This window comes from Crocodylus porosus, unplaced genomic scaffold, assembly GCF_001723895.1.
Source record: "Crocodylus porosus isolate Cpor-Errol unplaced genomic scaffold, CroPor_comp1, whole genome shotgun sequence".
In the NCBI taxonomy this organism is placed as follows: Eukaryota; Metazoa; Chordata; order Crocodylia; family Crocodylidae; genus Crocodylus; species Crocodylus porosus.
Genome location: NW_017728950.1, coordinates 6,434,530 through 6,446,669, shown reverse-complemented (window position 1 = coordinate 6,446,669; position 12,140 = coordinate 6,434,530).

Genomic DNA, 12,140 nt, shown 5'->3' with positions numbered 1-12,140 from the left:
CTTATTTTCTTTACCTCAGTTTTTTGATGAAAATGGTTGGGCACCTTTAAGTGGCATAGATCACCCAAATTAGAGTTCACCCTTAGAAATCAGTCCACAGTATTTGGGGGAAATAGGTGATAGCATGTGGATTGCAACAAGTTGTAGTTTTATGTTGTCAAGTCCGTTACTCTTCTGATGTGAGGAATACAGGAATTCAACATACTTTAAGGCTAAATTTAGCCTGATCTATAGTATAGACATTGCATTCAATGTGAATTTCGCTGAGACCCAAGAGGAAAAAAGCCCTTTACATTTCAAAGTACTTCCAGACTGATCCGATATGCAAAAGGTAAAGAAGTACATAGCAAAGAGTACAATCTTCCCTTGTCTCTTCTGTGACATTTTTATTTAGATGATACAGAATCAAAGACTTCACATGCTAGCCACTAGTGCTGTTTCATTCTTGGAGCTAGTGCCAGACCAGCTTGTACTAAATGCTTTTGCAGAAGTTGGAACACACTATGGGAATGTGATCCTAGTCAATGAAGGATTCAAGACTTCCTTAAATATCTTAATGGAAATAGTTGTCCAAAGACAACTTTCCCAAAAGAATTGAAGACCTTCCCCTCCTCTAATAAAGCAGTCGTTGAAAAATCACAGCCCTTGCAGTGTTTGGAATGAAGGAAATACTTTGCAGATGCTTTTTCTGTCCCAAAGTGAGAAGAGTGTGGATTTTTTTGGCAGCTCCCATCCTGTGTTGGTGGAGTTCACATAAGCAATTGTGAAAAGACACTCCGAGGTAGAGTGGGCTTTAGAGGAAGTATGCGTCACGAGAGATGACGCATTCTGTCTCTGTGAGAGTTAAGCTGGCCTGCTGTTCAACACATCCCGCTGGCTAAGACACTGAGCAGCATTGTCTTGGTTCAGTGCAGAAATGCTGACTTGTTTCTCTGAAAGGAATTCACTGCCCTAAATGTCAGTCAAAGTTAGAATGAAGCTTTCTGTAAAGAACAAAATTGAACAAGATTGTTGATACGTACTGAGATCTCTTTATTAGTTTCCCCTGGATACAGGAGGCTCAGCCAGAGCTCAGAGGTAGAGAAATTCAAAACCAAGACATTCGGGAGGTATCAGGTGCTCAGATGAGAAACAGTGGGGAATGTGGGTAATTCATGGGACTGAGGACTGGCAACACTGGTTGGATGGAAGAATAATACAGGCTGATGCTCTTCACACTGAGACCCACAGCTCTGCCAATAGACCTCAGCTTTACTAACACATTAACCCCCATGGTTCTCATCGCTAGCATCTTGCATAACAAATGATTTAACTTCATCTTTATTATACTTTTCTAACCTGAGGTTAGCAAACCAAGTGCTGGCTAAATACAGAGCATTATAATTTGCCTTTTTAGGAACTTTCTAAACTATAGTCCTAAAAAGGACTGGAGTGTATTGTAAAGATACCCAGGCTAGCACAGGCACCCTATCTGGCACAGCAGCATTGAGATCTGTCCTAATTCACCCGCTTTTGGCAGGATAACTAGTTGGTGTGGAGCTTTGTGCTGCTGCAGTCACACTATTTCTAGTATACAAGCTAATTTGTTTGAAGCTACTTCAGATATTTTTACACTCCAGTGCTGTGTATAGTGCAGACATACCCATAGCCAGAATCATCATAGTTTTTCCAGACTGCATGTACTTCTCAGTTTGTTCCCCTTATCCTCTGCAGACCCTTCTAGCTTCCTACCCATTCTCTGGAGTCTATCCAGAAATTTTGTCAAAAACAGAATGCTTCATGGGAAAACCTAAAGTGGTTTGCATGAATATTTTAATTTTGACATTTTTATTTTGCTGAAGTTCAACTTTTCTACTTACTTTTGATTTGACTTAATAAGATCATATATATATATAATATATATATATATATATTATATGTATACGCTTATACATGTATACAGACATACATTTATACATAAGGTATACATATGCATATGTATGGGCACATGTAATAGGATATAAATTAATATTTATTTAATTCTTACATCTCAAAGTGCTTTTACAATATAGGTAGGTATCACTATCTACTTTAATACACAGGGGGAAACGATGGAAATGGCTTACTCAAGGCCATGCAGTGAACCAATGAAAGAGTTAGCAAAAAACACCGGTTCCACAAGCGCAATGACTTATCTGTACTCCACAGTTCAACTTCCATTCCACTAGCCTTTGACAAAGCATTTTGTACTTTGATCTTTGTTTCAGACATGTACAGGTGTTTGAGACCACCACCGTGTATTCCAAATTCTACTGCAGTTTTGGCTGCTGTGTGGGCTAACACCAGGAACCTCCAGTGTTAAACATAGGAGTCTCTGCAGCTTGAGCTAAAGAATGTGCCTCAACAGATGTATACCTTGTATAGATCAAATACAGATGCAGAGGGAGACACATGACAATCATGAGGGGGACAGCTGGTTACACTTTCAGGATATGTCCACATATACAGTGCAGTGCCATGCATAAATTCCTGGAAAGCATAGTTTAAGCTGAGCTATGTCAGACATCTCTGCAGGACACTGCATCATGCTGTGTAGATGTACCTCATTAACATCAGGATAAATCAGTTGTTTGCCCCTAAGGAATAACTGTTCTGATTTACAGCAGCGGAGTGCTGGAGTGACCTCATGAATATCAATTTACCCTCATGTAAATAACAATAAAATCTTGATTCATGACTCTGGATAAATGGCTGGCCCCTTGTAACCTGGGCAGTACTCCGAGAGGTACCCCCTCTCCAATTGAAGGGATCAAAGCAGATGCACAACCACTGTGGGAGGTGTAGGGAGTCTCCTCCCCCTACAGAGCAGAGCCAGACCACCAGTGGGGACTTAAGCATATACCTTTTAATGAGGGAGCAATACTGGAAACATAACAGGCATAAATCAGAGGGTATAGGGACACTACAATGCCCCAAGGGGGCAGGATTCAACAAAGGTTAGACACTTACAATCATTGACAAAAGACAGGGTTTATAAAAACACAAACAGCAGAACAAACAATATGGTTTGGTGAAATATAAAAAGGCACAAAATACAAGATGTCAAGGAAATATAGGGCCTAGGTACCTGGAGTGGGAAACAGTCCCCATCCCACTACAAGAAGATTTGCTTTTTATTAGCTCATTCACCCCAGCTTGGGCTTGGGCTTAGACTTGAACTCAGGTCTCCTATGTGTTAGGCAGAAACACTGCCACACAGCAACCAGTGGTAGCTTTGTGCCACCCTGCTAGGGGTCTTGACTTCCTGCAGCCCCCGCCTCACATCAAGCTGCCTAGCCTCTGATTGGAGGAGCTGGAAGCAGAGCTGGGAATGTCTCAGGTTGCTGCTCAGATCCTTGCTGGAGCTGGGGAGCCTCTCCTGCTGGCTGCACGCCGCGCTGCTGAGGGTCCCACTGCTGCCTGCAGGTCCTGCTCCTTCAGGCTCTTCTGGGGCAACTGCTCCTGCTCCCCCACTGGTTCAGCTCTTTGAAGCTCCTTCCTGGTGGTCCCTCGCTGGTCTCTCCTGAGTCATCCCATGCTGCCCCTTTTATCCCCCTCCAGGTGACCCAAGGGGCCAATCAGGGGACACGGAGGGTCAGTCTCTGGGGCCTGATTGGTGAAGAAAGGGAATCCCAAGTCCTCCAACCATCTTTTGCCCTTTCAAAACTCCTGGGCTAGATGCCCAGCTAGCCCGTTGCACACTTAACTTACGATGCCCCAAAATTTGCCTTCTTCCTTCCACACACACTTTTTATGATCTAAAAGGTCTGAAAGTCCACTTGCAAATACCTGGGCTTGCAATATTGTCAGTGAAAACTAAAGGCAACTTCTGAAAGATCTGATCTAAACTGCTTCTGTGAACCAAAGGATAAAAAGCACAACAGCAAAAAATTGAGAGTTAAGTTCCCATTTTATCATGAAAGAAGAAAAAATCCAATCTGATGACTCTTGTGATATCTCCAAGAATTGTAAAATAAAAAGTAAAAAAAAAAAAAAGTAAATGCTCTTGTTTATAGTGTTTCCATAGCTGTAGCACCTTTTTTGAGGTAGAAATCTAATACATCTTCATGAATGTTTTTATTTTATACCAGAGAGGAGGATTTCTTGTTTCACATTTGTCTGCAAAATACTATGGTCAATTGCCTTTTTTATTAGTGGAATATATAGTGTAAAAAATACAATCTTTTGAAATGTTCAATACAGATCTGTTATGGCCTCATATTTTATTGAAGAAAGAAAATCAAAGGAACCATTTAAGTGCTCTGGCCACATTCCCCCTTTGCCTGCACCAGCTTTTGAGACAGAACAAGTGTACACTATAATTCTCAGTTTAAGTAGAGAGCAGGGGTTCAGCACCATATCATTTTCTGAGAGGAAAGTGGTCAGGCATATACTGCAATCTGGTGTACATTGTCTTTAAAGCTTCTTACAAATCATACTTTTCCAAATAGTTATGTCTTGATTGCTAGTGGTTCATGTGGTCTGGATCAAAACAAAATTATATACATCTGCATTTTATCAGTCTCTTTTGATCTTCTGACATGCAGGAACACACAAAAAAAGTCTTTGCTAAACTTTTCTGTCTGATAGGGGAGAAACACAAAGTGTGTCGATAGATTTAATGTGGCTCAGTACCGATTAATTACTTTTCAGGCAGAATTTCCCTCCAAGACAAAAAATGAGAGACATTAATATTCGTTGAATTTGATTTAAAATGTAAGTAACTTTAGAACACAGTAATCACACACGCACACAAATATCACCCCCGATATTTTTTAATAGCTGTAACATTTCTCACTGCTCTATACAACAGTCAGAGAGAATTTCATATCCAACAGTACATTTAGATACATTAACGAGTTTCTGTTTTGGATTACTTGGTTTTTCCATCAGTGCTAATAGAGAGCTTTATCACACTTCCATAAAAATCACTAAAAAATCTTTACTTCTGTTCTGTTTTGAAATTGATACTTTGACAAATATAAAACTTCAAATGTTCCAGTGATTTACATGAAACAAAACTGTATTTTTCTGACAGCAGCTGTAATGTTGTGTTTTTTAGTTGCTGCAAATAGTTTCCAGTGACTTGAATGGGAGCAGGAGTGGGCCTATAAACATTTTAACTTTGAATCATTAGGTGCTGGATGGCTCATTGACTTTTATGTGCCTTTTGCACTGCCTGCGACAATTCAAATGGCTTGCAGAAGAGCGTTAATGTCTTCCATCAGTGAACAACCCCAGTAAAGAAGGCCACAACATCCTACCTGTAAGAGGGTCCCAGTGTAGATTGTGTGCAGAGGCATGCCAGGGGCCCTCTTATTTCTTTGGCTCGAATGGCATACAGCCTAGAGGAGGTACAGCAGCCAGGGCACTAGTTAGGGAAACTCTTAAGATATTTAGAAAACATTTCTTGAAAGCTGATGCGGTGTAACCTTGATTATCTATGTATCCTGGTGGCAAAGACACTTGGGCAATTAGGGCTTTATAAAGGAATTTCCAAACAATTAAAATTAACGGAAAGACTAGAACCTTCCTGTGGCAAATTAAGGTTTGGAGAATTAGAGGTCCACTACAAGCGGGGCACATTTAAAAGAGCTATAAACAACATAATTTTACATAATATGGCAGAAATCAGGGGCCTATGAAGTTATAGCTACAGCAGCTTACAAAGCCACCCTATCTTTCTACTATCCAAATTGCCATGTTGCTCCAAACAACACTGGTACATTTTTAGATTACATTTCCACAAATCATTATTTTTCTAAGCTCCTGACATCCAGCTATGAAAAACAGCCCAACCACAGTCAAGAGTGTAACTCCATGCAAATTGTGGTGGATTCCACAATACCAGTGACACTAAAACATGTTTTTTATGCTGCTCCAATTGCCCATGTCACAGCAAGTGCACAAAAAGCTTGTGAAACAAGCCCAGAGCAGACCCCCAGATATTCTGCTGAAAATTAAAGCCCGATTTTCAAAAGGGGTCTGTTGTTTAGAGTGCCTCAACTTTTTACTTCTACAGGACTGATTTTCTAAGGGCCCATAAAGTAACATTCAAAGGCACATAACACAACATTTCAAAGATACCTGCTGAAGTCAGAGGAAGCTTGCAGGTGTTGCATGCTGTATGTTAGGCCTCAGATACCAAATCTTTTGGCAAGCAGCAAGCACCTGATGTAGCAGATGGGTGCATGCAAGCCTGACATCCCTTTTTGTCAGAGCAGTCCCCTGGTGCTGATTATAGCAGCCTAAAGTCTACAAGCGGCTTCAACTTAAATTAATTGCCTAAGGTTAAAATGATGTCTCTTGTGCTCTCCACGAAAACCAGGTCAGTTGTGCCAGAAACAGAAACAGTAGAAAAATTTTGTTTGCACATTGTTGCTTCTTTTGCTTTTTGCACAACAAATAAAAAAGAAGGAACTACACTGTATAAGAAGGAACATGGGCATGGTAGGTTTTCAATAACTGCTGTGTAAGCCTGGACTACAAAAAATATACTTCTGTTCGGCTGGGGTTCTGGTGGCTAGAGAAGAGAGAAGATAGTGAATGCCATTAGAGAGCTCACAAACTATTTACAAAGATATTATCAAATTCTATATAGCGTAGACATGGTACGTGAAACTTGTTGAATGCTTATACTAAATTTTCTAAACATTCCTCTGAGGAACAGTACGGTGATACCTGAAAATTTGCCCGTGTCTATACCAACCATACAGTTGGTCAAATAAAAGATCACCAACAAGAATTCTTGCTTTTCACATATCTCTTGGATCATCACGGCACTATCACCTCAATGCTACCACTTAGATCTTTGTTACTAATTATTACATAGGGATCATAATCAGCATTGATTGTAACATTATAACATTGTCCTTGCCTTCTTTCATATTCTATTTTATTTTAGGAGGGTTTTTTTTTCTTTACTATTATTACTTCCTGTACCAAGAAACAAAATACATTCTAAACACCTTAACAATAAATTTAAAAACACCCATATTCAGTTTGAGGGAATGGTTTAAACAAGTCAATTCAAATAGGATGGAGGTAGTTTTGTGTGTGTGTGTGTGTGTGTGTGTGTGTGTGTGTGTGTGTGTGTGTGTGTGTGTGTGTGTCTTGTTTGTTTGAAGGAAGAAGCATGCGTGCCTTATTTGTAACATATGCCAATATTTGTTTCAATTAGTTGTTAGCCTGAATGACCCACTTTCCTAATAATTCTCTGTTAAGTGCTCCATTACTTTTGAAAGGACATCTCGGTACCTAAGTTCAGTTGAGAGAATTCCAGCTCAAATCAATTTTCTCTGAAACTTTAAGTAATGTTACACAGAAAGTCCCCTCATGGATGGATTTCATAAGAAGCAAGAGGCTCTTCTGGAGTCGTGAATGCCCAGGTGCACAAGCATGTCTGAAAAAGCATGCCATTCCACATTTAGGTAGCTAGCATGTCTTTTGCTTTGTTAACCATTGTAGGTAGGCTGACCGGAACTAACAACCACCCTTCTATATATGTTTTTTTGAGGATGGACCAGAACGCTTAGAACTAGGGATTCATATAGAATAATTTACAGCAGGGGTGTCAACTGTACAGCCCATGGACCAGATCCAGCCTGAAGAGCCAGTGGGTTTCTAAAGCGACCCTATGCACTGCATAGGGCATGTGTTGGCATCAGTACCAGCTCTGGTCCCAGCCCAGTGCGCTGCATGCAGCACAGAGGGTCAGCCTTAGGCACATGCAGCAGGCAGCATGCTGGCACACATCATCAGTCTGGAAAGTGATCTGGACTATCCCCAGAGCCACTGTGCAGGGCCAGTCTGGCAGGGTACCACATGCAGCCTGTGCCCTGCCCCCCTGGTGCTGCATGTAGTCCTAGGTACAGCCCACACATTGAGTGGAGAGGGAACTCTGGAGCAGGGCTGGCATGCATAGCATTCAGAGTGCCAGTACCATATTGGGCTAGAGTAGTCAAGGTGTTTTACTTGCTTGCTGGCTAGTCCAAAAACCCTTGTGTTCAGAGCGTCTGTGATGCCCAGTCTCTAAAGCCCATGCAGTCCTGTTGAGTTCTATTTCTATGACTGTGTGCTGAAAGGAAAGACAGGGCTTGTAATTAAATGCAGCCTACAGCAGAGAAATGAGCCACAGCTGACTTCTGGCATGAAGGACTGGCATGTGCACTAATTATATCATGATGGAGCACTCTTGTAGACATGTCACCACTGCTTTCAGTACAAATACTGCAAATAGGTAAGTGTATAGGAAAGAAAAACTGAGGCTGCTAACTCCCTAGTTCTTCAGATTATGACCCAATTAGTGGTGTGATTCATGGTGATGAGACCAAACTGCAACCTTTTATCCAACATGTGAACTGCAGTAGTTGCCATTAAATTGAGCCCAATTCCAGTAAACAGTATAAAATGCATGCCACTACCTCAGCTTTCACCTTTAGTAGAGACATTATGCTTTCTCTCCTTCCTGTTTCATCAAGGAACCCAAAATGGCTTTTTTTGCCAGCAATGTCTGCATCCTATTCCTCCAACCACTGCGTTCCCCATCTATTACAAGCCCACCTTAGGCTGGTGTAGTGTCAGATTTTGTTCCAGGTAGCCAGAGCATCTCCGTGTAAGGCTCAGCCTCTGGTTGCCTCAGGGCTTGGTCAGGGACCGTGCCCTGCTCCCCTTTTTTAGACTTCGATTTTTTTAAACCGATTTTCTCCCTGTGCTGCAAACTTACAGCACAGGGAACATTTTTTCATTCCTGCATGTGCCTCTTGCCCCGTCTCAAAGGGGATTGAGGTGGGGCAAGAGGCACATGCATACTTGTCTGGACACAGCCAGAGGTGATTATTAATTCCTCTCTGAGACAAGTTGTAATAATTACAAACAAAATCCTAGCTCCCACATAGGATGTTGTTTCCTTCCCTCACACTGAGGAGGCAAAGGCAATAGGAATCCTTCACTTCTTACCCCCTCAGTCAAGCATACTTTGGTTTATCTGAGGGCTGGACATTTCCTTTTGAGGTAGTGATAATGAGCTCTCCATAGCAATAAGGTCTTGAATATCAGGAAAAATCTCAATTGTTAAAACAATGAGACAGTGGAATAGACTGCCTAGGGAAGTTGTGGACTCTCCATAATTGGAGATGTTCAAGAAGAGCTTGGACAACCACTGGTCAGGGATGATCTGGGTTTAGCTCTGCCTATGTTCTATGGGTATTTCCCATTCCTCTGGGTTTTGCTGGTTGCAGCACAGGCCTGGAAGGGAATGTGCTAATGCTCCTGATGGGATTCAAAGTTAGAGATTCCTGGCTAGAGGGTCTTGTCCCTCCACTCAGAATCAGACTGATCATCATATTTGGGGTCAGGAAGGAATTTTACCCCATGGTCATATTGGTATGTACTGTAGCAGGTTTTGCCTTTCTGTGTAGTGGGGTGTGGCCCTCTACCTGGGGTTTCTTGAGTGTATATTAACAACTTTTGCAGAAACAGGGCATTTTCTGCCATGATCACCCAGCTTTGCTTGTCGCAGTTCAATATTTTTTGTCTTGTATACTGTTGCAGGGCTGAGTGTAGTTTTACTGAGAGGTTAGATTATGGATTTGGCAGGGGCTGGAACTAGATGACCTCTGGAGGCCCCTTCCAACCACACTTCTCTATGATTCTGTGAAATCAACATGGGGAAAATAGACACCTTCCTGTCTATTTCAAACTCCCTGCAGATGTAGGGAGAAATTACTACAGTGGTTACACTCCGGACACACTTTTTTGCCACCATTAGGTCTAGAAGCTTAGTTTAGGATTACTTTAAGATGACTACACGTGGATTTGGTGACAGATAAATAGAGTGATGTTTCTTGTGGTCAGAAAGGCTGATATCTAACCCAAGAAGCAGAAAAAAGGAGGACTAAGGTTAGGTCAGAACTCGTGTGTGGCAGGCTTACTGGCAGCAGCCTGGCTTGCTAGCTTGAAAAGCTCAGAGTGATTGATGGGACATTCCCCATCAATCAGGAAAGGCAAAGGGAGAGGCTTGCCTTGCCCCTACCTAGGGGCGAGGTGAAGAGCAGGACCTGAGAGGTAACTAACACCCCCTTTCTCTGATTGGTCTGTTTCCAATTTGGGGGTGGAGCCTCTGATAGGTGTAAAAGGCAGAGTGCCTTGGCATGGGCAGCTGCAACGAGGAACAGAGAAGAGGACTAAGAAGAGCTGGCAGAGCAGGCCAGCAGGGTGGAGCAGTTGCCCCAGAAGAGCCTGAAGAGACATGCTGGGTGGGGAGTGGAAAGTGGCTGTATTCCCCAGCCCTGCCATGGGGGAGCGCATTGGCAGTGCACAGCCGGTGCATGGAGGGTCCAGGTCCTGGAGATGCAGGCGGCAGCTTGGGGCTCCAACCCCTGCATAAGGCACAGCTCATGGTGCACAGATCAGTGCACAGAGGGCCTGGGAGTGGGCCAAGGCCTTGGAGTTTCAGGCAGCAACTCAGGTCTCCCACCTGGCATGAGGCTGGGCACATGGTGTACAGGTCAGTATACAGAGGGCTGAGAGAGTCCTACGGTGCAAGAACGGTGCACAGGACCAGAAGTGGGTCAAGAGCAGGGAGGGCTTTGAAGCAGGTGAGGGCCCCCTTCCCAGGGGGGAGGTGCCTCACCCTGGGAGTCATGAGTTGCCCAGAGGTGTTGTGAGTTTCCCAGGAAGGGAATTTCCATAGGGGAGGAGGGCTTTCCCCTATGGCAAGCAGTTGCATTATTTAAGTTGGTTAGAGGGGCAGCTGGGGTATCAGGGCTCCCCACTCTCTTCCTCTTATGTGGGGCCACCCTTTTCCTGGGACACTGCCATCATTTTAAATATAACTTATTGGTTTTCTTCATTCACCCTGGGTCCTGCACCTCAAACTTTGTGAACGGTACGCCTCAAGCTTTGTAATCTCTGTGCACCATTAGAGTGTAAGACTGCATAACGTTTGATGAGACTCCTTTTTCTGATTACTTGCTCCGTCACCTGTGTACAGAGTATTTGCATAGATTTGTACATATACTGCCTACAGTGCCTATATCCTCTGTATATATGTCCTATTTTAACTTTCTTATCTCTTATTAAATTGTATATAGTTAAGCCTCAATATGTGTTGTGGCTCTGCTCTGTAGGGTGAGGAGGGGAGATGTGCCCAGCCAAGCAATATGCCTCCCACAGTGCACCTACACCCATTAACATCCCTTCATTTGGAGAGGGGGTTCATCTCTGAGTACTACCCGGGTTACATGTATATGCATTCATCACATTCTCTCTTTCCCTGTCCTTCCTGCTCAGAACTCTAGGTGGGAAATCCCTGTAGCCTGGAACCATTTATACTGAGATTTTTTCCCCTAAAATTTTTATTTATTTTGTTGCATCATACAATATAACATAATCTATTTAGTTTGGAAATGCAGTCTGAGGAAATCCCCATGGAAATGCAGGGTTTTTCCATTGTTAGACTTCTCAGTCAATGAAACATAACTTCTAAAAAAATTTCAGAGCACTGTACATTGAAGAAATTTTTCAGGTTCCCTTGCACACTTTTTAAAACATGTCCACATTATGCCTCTTCCAGCAGAATCCTTAGCTTGGAAAAGTGGATTAATCCTATTGAATAAAGGATACAGTGGTTTTAGACTGGATCTTTTCTAAGGGCTCAGTTTACTGTAATCAGTAGCTGCAGAAGAAATTCTGCTGCCCCTTAACTCAAGACAAGGTTATCTGAAAGGCACCTGATTTCAGGAAATGCATTTTGAATATACATCTTTCCATTACTTCTCTGCTCTGGTTCTGTGTGCAAAATAAGAAATATACTTATGATTTCTTTAGGTTTGACAGTTAGTATCACAAGTGAATTGAAATCATTCAAGTATTTTTAATTGCTATGTTTGCTTTTCAATGCAAATCACATATGATCTCAATTCCTGTAGACTAAGCAGCAGCAATTAGATGATACATGATTTGGGATGTTGGAATTCGGCAAAATGGGGCAGATGATTTCAATGAAACCATGAATGTTAGTGTGCCACAATCATAAATTAGAAAGATATGATTCATTAAATATTACAAATTAGACATACAAGCAAGATAAAAAATACATTTGGAAGCAGTGTACACTACTA